The following is a 10,672-nucleotide window of genomic DNA, read 5'->3' on the forward strand; positions in this document are numbered from 1 at the left end:
CAGCTCTTCGTGACCCTGTAGACTGTGGCCTGCCAGGCTTCTCTGCCAGGGAGGAAGGTTCTCCAGGCAAGTATACTGGAGTATATATTGGCAAATACTGGTTACCACATACCCTTTTAGAGCACTATATTTCCTGCTGCCCTGGCCACCAACTCCCCTGAGTACCTGGTGCTGCAAGAATACCTGTGACCCAAGCAGCTGCACCATCTCCACACCTGGCCCTCACAGGGGCAAACCCAAGTCCTCCAGGGCAGCCTCAGGAGCAAACCCCAGTGGATGACCCACATTCAGGAGAATGAAACCACAATTGAAACCCAGGGGCAGTGTGGCTAAGGAAGAAGACCCAAAACCTTCCCACCAGCAGTACAAGCTGCGGATTAAATCCACATAATCAACTAGACACTCTGTGTCTATGGAATATTAAAAGTCATTGAGTGCTCCCACAAAAGAAAATGCACTAGTTCTGACAGCTGTGGACATTGGAAGTGAGAAAATGTAGGAGGAGGACCAGATTAGAATCTGAGCTGCCCCCACAGCAGGTCCAGAGACCAGCACAGCATTGGAGGGCATCCTTGGGAGGTGAGGTGGACTGTGACTCCCAGCGAGGGAAAGGATTCTGACAGCAGTGACTCAAGAGAAACATTTATTATTCTTATGTTTTGATTTGTTCTGTAGATTCTTTTGGATTTCTTTCTTTTTTCTTTTTCCTCTCTGCCCCCCTGCCCCGCCCCTCATTGTAGCTGTCGATTTTATTGGCACAATTAAATCTAATTAAGCTGTTGGGAGCTTTTTTCCCCCCTCAGTCACATTTTTTATCACTGTTAGAAACCTCTGCCTCTACATTGGGCTTTTGCAGTTCTGTGGAGTTTTCTTTCTTTTTTTTTTTTTTTTCTTTTTTCTTCTGTTTTTTTTTTCTCTTTTTTATGATTTTATCTTTAATTTTTTAAAAATCTATTATATTTTTTCTACATTTATTCCTTTTTGCCTTCCCTAATGTTCTTTTCCTCTTGCAGTTAGTGTTTAATGTATATAAATCTTTATCTACCTCTATTTAACTTCGATATTTATTTTTTCTTTCTTTTCTTTCATTCCTTTCCTTTCAACATATTTGTTAGTTTTGTTTTCATTGCTATATTCCCCACTTGGCACTTTGCTTGAGTTTTGTTTTCCAGTTTGTACTTCAGCTCATTGTTTTCTTAACTGGTAAATATATTTTTCTATTTCCTTTGTTTGCCAGGTCAGTCTGCTGCACTTTACTTTTGTTGGGCTGTTTTCACTTTGCTCATAGGTATATATGTACATGTGTATATTCCAGTATTGTAAGTATTATTTGCCTGGTTTTGTAACTGCCATTTGTCTGGGGTTCATCTTTGTTTTCTCGTTTTTGGATATTTGTTTTACTCCCACTTAATACCATAACAAACCACTTGTGGAATCTTTGTTCCTGACCAGAGATCAAGCCTTGAACCTTTGAAGTGGGACCACTGACACCAAGATCCTACACTACCAGAGAATAACCCTAGGGAGTAGCAAATAGTGAGAACTCACGCAGAGGAAACCACTTGCATACAAGACCCCGCATCACCCAACAACCAGTAGGACCCTGTGTGGGATGCATCATCTAAACAACAAACAAAACAAAAATACAAACCTGATCATCAGCAGACAGGACTACCACCTCACTCAGCCTTGCCATCAGAGGGAAAATAAACAAACAAACAAACGAACAAAAACTCAGCACAAATCTCACCCTATACAATGGTTACACAAACCACCAGACCAACCTTAGGAGGGGAAAAATCAAAAGGAAGAAAGAGTTCAACCGTGAAGTCTGGGTAAAGGAGACCTCAAGCCCAATAAGTTTAAAAAAAAAAAATGAAAAGGCAGAGAAATACTACACAAATGAAGGAACAAACTGAAAACACAGAAGTCCAAACAAATGAAGGGGAAATAGGCAAGCTACCTGAAAAAGAATTCAGAACAATGGTAGTAAAGATGATTAAAAAAAAACCTTGAAAATAAAATGGAGAAAATGCAAGAATCAATTTACCAAAGACCAGGAAGAATGAAAGAGTAAACATACAGAAACAAACAACACAATTATTGAAATTAGAAATACTCTAGAAGTAATCAATACCAGCATATCTGGAGCAGAAGGACAAATCAGTGAACCAGAAGATAAAATGGTGGAAATAACTTCTGAAGAGTGAATAAAGTAAAAAGAATGAAAAGAACTGAGGACAGTCTCAAAGACCTCTGGGACAATATCAAGTGCACCAACATTCAATTTATAGGGGTCCCAGAAGAAGAGAAAAAGAAAGGGTATGAGAAATTTTTTTGAAGAGATTATAGTTGAAAATTTTGCTAACATGGAAAAGGAAATAGTCAATCAAGTCCAAGAGACACAAAGAGTCCCATACAGGATAAACCCAAGGAGAAATATTCCAAGACACATACTAATCAAACAAACAAAGACTAAACACAAAGAAAGAATATTAAAAGCAGCAAGGCAGAAGCAACAAGTAAAATACGAGGGAAACCCCATATGCTTAACTGCTGATCTTTCAGCAGAAACTCTACAGGCCAGAAGGGAATGGCAGGATATATTTAAAGTATTGAAAGGGAAAAAATCTATAATCAAGATTACAGTACTGACCAAGGATCTCATTCAATATTGATGGAGAAATAAAAAGCTTTTCAGGTAAGCAAAAGTTAAGAGAATTCAGTACCACAAACCAGCTTTACAACAAATGTTAAAGGGATGTATATAGTCAAGAAATACAAGAGAAAAAAAGATCTACAAATCAACCCCAAACAATTAAGAAAATGGCAGTGGGAACATACATATCAATAATTACTTTAGATGTAAATGGATTAAATGCACCAACCAAAAGACACAGACTGGCTGAATGGATACAAAAATGAGACCCATATATATGCTGTCTACAAAAAAACCCCACTTCAGACCATAAGACACATATAGACTGAAAGTGAGAGGATGGAAAAATATATTCCAGGCAAATGGGAAGCAAAAGAAAGCTGCAGTAGCAATCCTGATATCAGACAAAATAGGCCTTAAAATAAACAAGATTACAAGGCATAAGGAAAGACATTACTTAATGATCAAGGGATCAATCCAAGAGGAAGACATAACAATTGTAAATATCTATGCAGACAAAATAGGCCTTAAAATAAACAAGATTACAAGGCATAAGGAAGAACATTACTTAATGATCAAGGGATCAATCCAAGAGGAAGACATATCAATCCAAGAGGAAGACGTAACAATTGTAAATATTTATGCACCCAACATAGGAGCACCTCAATACATAAGACAAACACTAACAGACATAAAAGGAGAAATTGACAGTAACACAATAATAGTAGGAGTCTTTAACACAGTACTCACACCAACGGACAGATCATCAAAACAGAAAATTAATAAGGAAATACAAATCTTAAATGATATGTTAGATGAGATGGATCTCATTGATATCTTCAGGACATTCCATCCAAATGCAGAAGAATCCACATTCTTCTCAAGTGCACATGGAACATTCTCCAAGATAAACCACATCTTGGATCACAAATTAAACCTCAGTAAATTTTAAAAAATTGAAATCATATCAAGCATCTTCTCTGACCACAATGCTATGAGTGTGTGTGAGTGTGAAGTCACTCAGTCATGTCTGACTCTTTGCGACCCCATGGACTATAGCCTAGCCTACCAGGCTCCTCCCTCCATGGGATTCTCCAGGCAAGAGTACTGGAGTGGGTTGCCATTTCCTTCTCCAGGGGATCTTCCCAACCCAGGGATTGAACCTGGGTCTCCCACATTCCAGGCAGATGCTTTAACCTCTAAGCCACCAGGGAGGCTAGATATTAATTACAAAACAACAACAACAACAACAACAACTATAAGAAACACAAACACATAGACATTAAACAACACGTTTCTAAATAACCAACACGTTACTGAAGAAATCAAAAGAGAAATCAAAAAATTTCTAGAAACAAATAACAATGAAAACAGGACAACTCAAAACCTATGGGATGCAGCAAAAGCAGTTCTAAGAGGGACGTTTATGGCAATACAATCCTACCTCAAGAAACAAGAAAAACATAGAATAGACAAACTAACTTTACACCTAAAACAACTGTAAAAAAGTAGAACAAAAAAAAATTAGTAGAAGGAAAGAAATCATAAAAATAAGAGCAGAAATAAATGAAAAAGAAATGAAAGAAACAATACTAAAGATTAGTAAAACTAAAAGCTTTGAGAAGATAAACAAAAGTGACAAGCCTATAGCCAGACTCATCAAGAAAAAAAGAGTGAAGAACCAAATTAAAAAATTTAGAAATGAAAAAGGAAAGGTTACAACAGACAATGCAGAAATAAAAAGGATTATAAGAGACTATTATGAACAACTATATGGCAATCAAATAGATAACCTAGAAGAAATGGACAGATTCTTAGAAAAGTTCAATCTTCCAAGACTGAACCAGTAAGAAATAGAAATTATGAACAACCCAATTACAAGGACTGAAACTGAACCTGTGATCAAACATCTCCCAAAAGACAAAAGCCCAGGACCAGATGGCTTCACAGGAGAATTTGATCAAACATTTAGAGAAGAGCTAACGCCTATCTTTCTAAAACTCTTTCAAAAAATTGCAAAAAAAGAACACTTCCAAACTCATTCTATAAGGCCACCATTACCCTGATACCAAAACCAGACAAAGACAGCACAAAAAAGAAAAGAATTACAGGCCAATATCACTGATGAACATAGATGCAATAATCCTCAACAAAATGTTAGCAAACAAAATTCAGCAACACATCAAAAAGCTCATACACCATGATCAAGTTGTGTTTTTTCCAGGAATGCAAGAATTCTTCAATATATGCAAATCAATGTGATACACTATATAAACAAATTGAAAGGTAAAAACCATACGATCATCTCAATAGATGCAGAAAAAACCTTTGACAAAATTCAACACCCATTTACAATCAAACCTCTTCAAAAAATGGGCATAGAAGGAACCTACCTCAACATAGTAAAGGCCATATATGATAAGGCTACAGCAAACATTATTCTCAATGGTGAAAACTGGAGGCATTCCCTAGAGGGGATCCGAAACAAGACAACGGTGTCCACTTTCACTTTTATTATTCAACATAGTTCTGGAAGTCCTAGCTATAGCAATCAGAGAAGAAAAAGAAATAAAAGGAATCTAGATCAGAAAAGAAGTAAAGTTCTCACTGTTTGCAAATGCCATGATACTGTACATAGAAAACCCTAAAGATAGTATCAGAAAATGGCTAGAGCTAATCAGTTAATTTAGCAAAATTGCAGAATACAAAATCAATACACAGAAGTCACTTGCATATTTATATACTAACAATGAAAATACAGAAAGAGAAATTAAGGAATCAATCCCATAATCCATTGCAACAAAAATAATTAACTATTTAGGAATAACTTACCTAAGGAGACCAAAGAACTGTACACAGAAAATTATAAGACACTAATGAATGAAACCAAAGATGACATAAACAGTTGGAGACATATTCAATGTTCTTGGGTAGGAAGAATCAATATTGTGAAAATGACTATATTACCAAATGCAATCTACAGATTCAATGTGATCCTTATCAAATTACAAATGGCATTTTTCACAGAACTAGAACAAAACATTTCACAAGTCATATGGAACTACAAAAGACCCTGAATAGCCAAAGCAGTCTTAAGAAAGAAGAACAGAGCTGGAGGAATCAACCTTCCTGACTTCAGATTATACTACAAAGCTACAGTCATCAAGACTGCATGGTACCAGCACAAAAACAGAAATATAGACCAATGGAACAAGCTAGAAAGCCCAGAAATAAACCCATGCACCTATGGGTACCTTATTTTTGACAAAGGAGGCAAGAATATACAGTGGGGCAAAGACAGCCTCTTCAATAAATGGTGCTGGGAAAACTGGACAGCTACATGTAAAAGAATGAAATTAGAACACTTCCTAACACCATACACAAAGATGAACTCAAAATGGATGAAAGACCTAAATGTAAGACCAGAAAATATAAAACTCTTAGAGGAAAACATAGGCAGAACACTCGAAGACATAAATCAAAGCAAGATCCTCTATGATCCATCTCCTAGAGTAACAGAAATAAAAACAAAAGTAAACAAGTGGGACCTAATTAAACTTAAAAGCTTTTGCACAGCAAAGGAAACTAAAAGCAAGGTGAAAAAAAAACCCTCAGAATGGGTGAAAATAATAATAAATGGAACAAGTGACAAAGGATTAATTTCCCAAATGTACAAGCAGCTCATACTACTCAATTCCAGAAAAATCAAACAACCCAATCAAAAAGCGGGAAAAAGGCCTAAACAGACATTACCTCAAAGAAGACCTGCTGCTGCTGCTGCTAAGTCACTTCAGTCATGTCTGACTCTACGCGACCCCATAGACGGCAGCCCACCGGGCTCCTCCATCCCTGGGGTTCTCCAGACAAGAACACTGGAGTGGGTTGCCATTTCCTTCTCCAATGCAGGAAAGTGAAAAGTGAAAGTGAAGTCGCTCAGTCGTGTCTGACCCTCAGCGACCCCAGCCTTCCAGGCTCCTCCATCCATGGGATTTTCCAAGCAAGAGTGCTGGAGTGGGGTGCCATTGCCTTCTCCGCAAAGAAGACATACAGATGGCTAATAAACACATTCATAGATGCTCAACATCGCTCATTATTCAGTTCAGTCACTCAGTCGTGTCCAACTCTTTGTGACCCCATGGACTGCAGCACGCCAGGCTTCCCTGTCCATCATCAACTCCTGGAGCTTACTCAAACTCATGTCCATCAAGTTGGTGATGCCATCCAGCCATCTCATCCTCTGACATCCCCTTCTCCTCCTGCCTTCAATCTTTCCCAGCTCAAGGTCCATTCCAGTGAGTCAGTTCTTCACATCCGGTGGCCAGAGTATTGCCATTTCAGCTTCAGCATCAGTCCTTCCAATGAATATTTGGGACTGATCTTTAGGATAGAATGGTTGAATCTCCTTGCAGTCCAAGGGACTTTGAAGAGTCTTCTCCACCACCACATTTCAAAAGCATCAATTCTCTGGCACTCAGCTTTTTTAGTCCAACTCTCACATCCATACATGACTACTGGAAAAATCATGGTTTCAACTAGATGGACCTTTATTGGCAAAGTAGTGTCTTTGCTTTTTAATGTGCTGTCTAGGTTGATCATAGCTTTTCTTCCAAGGAGCAAGCATCTTTTAATTTCATGGCTGCAGTCACCATCTGTAGTAATTTTGGAGCCCCCCCAAAATAGTCTTTCACTGTTTCCATTGTTTCCCCATTTATTTGCCATGAAGTGATGGGACCAGATGCCATGATCTTAGTTTTCTGAATGCTGAGGGGTTTTTAAAATTTATTTATTTTAATTGGAGGCTAAATACTTTACAATATTGTAGTGGTTTTTGCCATACATTGACATGAATCAGCCATGGGTGTACATGTGTTCCCCATCCTGAGCCCCCCTCCCACCTCCTTCCGCATCCCATCCCTCTGGGTCATCCCAAGGCACCAGCCCTGAGCACCCTGTCTCATGTATTGAACCTGGACTGACATCTGAATGCTGAGTTTTAAGCCAACATTTTCACTCTCCTTTCACTTTCATTTAGAGGCTCTTTAGCTCTTCTTCACTTTCTGCCCAAAGGGTGGTGTCATCTGCATATTTGAGGTTATTGATATTTCTCCTGCCAATCTTGATTCCAGCTTGGGCATTTCGCATCCAGCTGGGCATTTCACATGATGTACTCTGTATAGAAGTTAAATAAGTAGGGTGACAATATGCAACTTCAACATACTCCTTTCCCGACTTGGAAATAGTCTATTGTTCCATGTCCAATTCTAACTGTTGTTTCTTGACCTGCATACAGATTTCTCAGGAGGCAGGTCAGGTGGTCTGGTATCCTCATCTTTTTAAGAATTTTCCATAGTTTGTTCTGATTCACACAATCAAAGGATTTGGCATAGTCAATAAAGCAGAAGTAGTTTTTTTTTCTGGAATTTTTTTGCTTTTTCGATGATCCAACAGATGTTGGCATCGAACCCAACCTGCATTGCTGGCAGGTTCTTAACCAGCTAGCCACAAGGGAAGCCCTTGCTCATTATTCAGTTCAGTTCAGTTCAGTCACTCAGTCCTATCCAACTCTTTGCAACCCCATGAATCACAGCACGCCAGGTCTCCCTGTCCATCACCAACTCCCGGAGTTCACTCAAACTCATGTCCATCGAGTTGGAGTTGCCATCTAGCCATCTCATCCTCTGTCGTCCCCTTCTCCTCCTGCCCCCAGTCCCTCCCAGCATCAGGGTCTTTTCCAGTGAGTCAACTCTTCACATGAAGTGGCCAAAGTATTGGAGTTTCAGCTTCAGCATCAGTCCTTCCAATGAAAACCCAGGACTGATCTCCTTTAGGATGGACTGGTTGGATCTCCTTGCAGTCCATGGGACTCTCAAGATCTTCTCATTATTAGAGAAATGCAAATCAAAACTACAGTGAGATATCACCTCACACTAGGCAGAATGGCAATCTTCAAAATTCTACAAACAATAAATGCTGGACAGGGTGTGGAGAAAAGGGAATGCTCTTGCACTGTTGGTGGGAATGTAAACTGATACAAGCACTATGGAAGATGATATGGAAATTCCTTACAAAACTAGTAATAAAACTACCATATGACCCAGGAATTCCAATCCTAGGGTATGGAAATTCCTTACAAAACTAGTAATAAAACCACCATATGACCCAGCAATTCCACTCCTAGGCATATACCCCTAGGAAACCAAAATTGAAAAAGACAGATGTATCCCATTGTTCACTGAAGCACTATTTACGATAGCTAGAACATGGAATCAACCTAGATGTCCATCGACAGATGGATGGATAAAGAAGTAGTTGTTCATATACACAATGGAATAGTACTCAGCCATAAAAAGGAATGTATTTGGGTCAGTTCTAATGAGGTGGATGAACCTAGAACCTATTATACAGACTGAAGTGAGTCAGAAAGAGAAAAATAAATATCATATTCTAATGCATACATATATATGGAATCTAGGAAAATGGTACTGAAGAATTTATTTACAGGGCAGCAATGGAGAAACAGAGATAGAGAATAGATTTATGGACATAGTGAGGGGAGATGAGAGGGTGAGATGTATGGAAAGAGTAACATGGAAACTTACATTACCATATGTAAAATAGATAGCCAATGGGAATTTGCTGTATGACTCAGGAAACTCAAACAGGGGCTCAGTATCAATCTAGAGGAATGGGATGAGACAGAAGTTGGGAGGGAGGTTCAAAAAGGAGAGGATATATGTATACCTATGGGTGATTCATGTTGAAGTTCGACGGGAAACAACAAAATTCTGTAGAGCAATTATCCTTCAATTAAAAAATAAATTTAAAAATAATAATGAATCATAATAATGTTTATTAGTGGGAGTTTGAAAATAGGGGACAAAAGATGAGTGATGAGGAGAGGACAGGAGAGAGAGAGGAGAGGACAGGTGCATAACTTGATGCACCTCGGTAAGAGGTGATTCTCTTTTGGGTCAGTGGTAAAGAATCAGCCTGTCATGCAGGAGACATGAGTTTGATTCCTGGGTCATGAAGATCCCTTGGGAAAAGGAAACGGTAACCCACTCCAGTATTCTTGCCTGGGAAGTCCCACGGACAGAGCAGCCTGGTGGGTTACAGTCCATGAGGTCACAAAAGAGTCGGACATGACAGCCAGTAAACAACAACACCAGTAGTAAGACACTGGCATTGAGCTGAAAAAAACTGAGGCATCATAAGAAGGTACGTTCAGTCTTATGCTTTCCATTTTTTACTATGTGAGACTGAAATGAACTCATCACTACCCCCACCTTCCTGCACAGCTTTTCCCATTTACACACCCAAAACTTCAGGAAACAAACATACTCCTCATTTGCTGAATAGCATTTTGAAGGATGGAAGAGTTAAGGAGAAGAATGTCTGTTTTAAGAACTCAGAGTCATAGGTAACTTGTGTGTGTGTGTGTTAGTCACTCTGCCATGTCCAGTTCCTTGTGACCTAATGGACTGTAGCCCACCAGGCTCTTCTGTCCATGGAATTTTCCAAGTAAGAATGCTGGAGTGGGTAGCCATTCCCTTCTTCAGGGAATCTTCCCTACCCAGGGATCAAACCTGGGTCCTCTGCATTGCAGGCAGGTTCTCACCCATCTGAAGCACCATAGGTAACTTGGATAAACACAAAGTTCTGCAAAGTTTTACAGATCTTAGTAAAACCATACAGCGTCCACACACCAGTCTGATGAGACCTTGTAATAGGAAAGAAACTTATACTCTATTACCAAATTATCACTAAAGGAATATTGCCTATCAACTTAAGTATGTAATGACCCATCCCTGGGAACCCTGTCTCCCAGGTGATGAGCATTAAGCTAAAATACCTTTATTTAACTCACAGGAATCATCCTGATTGGGCCAATTGTGAATGACTCATGGCTGGGAGAATTAACACATCCCCTCTGGAGGCCAACCTGAACCCGGAAGTGTTTGACTTTTCTCCCTCCTCTTTTAGTATAAAGGAAGCCTGAATTCTAACTCGGGG

This window comes from Capricornis sumatraensis, chromosome 5 (assembly GCF_032405125.1).
Source record: "Capricornis sumatraensis isolate serow.1 chromosome 5, serow.2, whole genome shotgun sequence".
In the NCBI taxonomy this organism is placed as follows: Eukaryota; Metazoa; Chordata; class Mammalia; order Artiodactyla; family Bovidae; genus Capricornis; species Capricornis sumatraensis.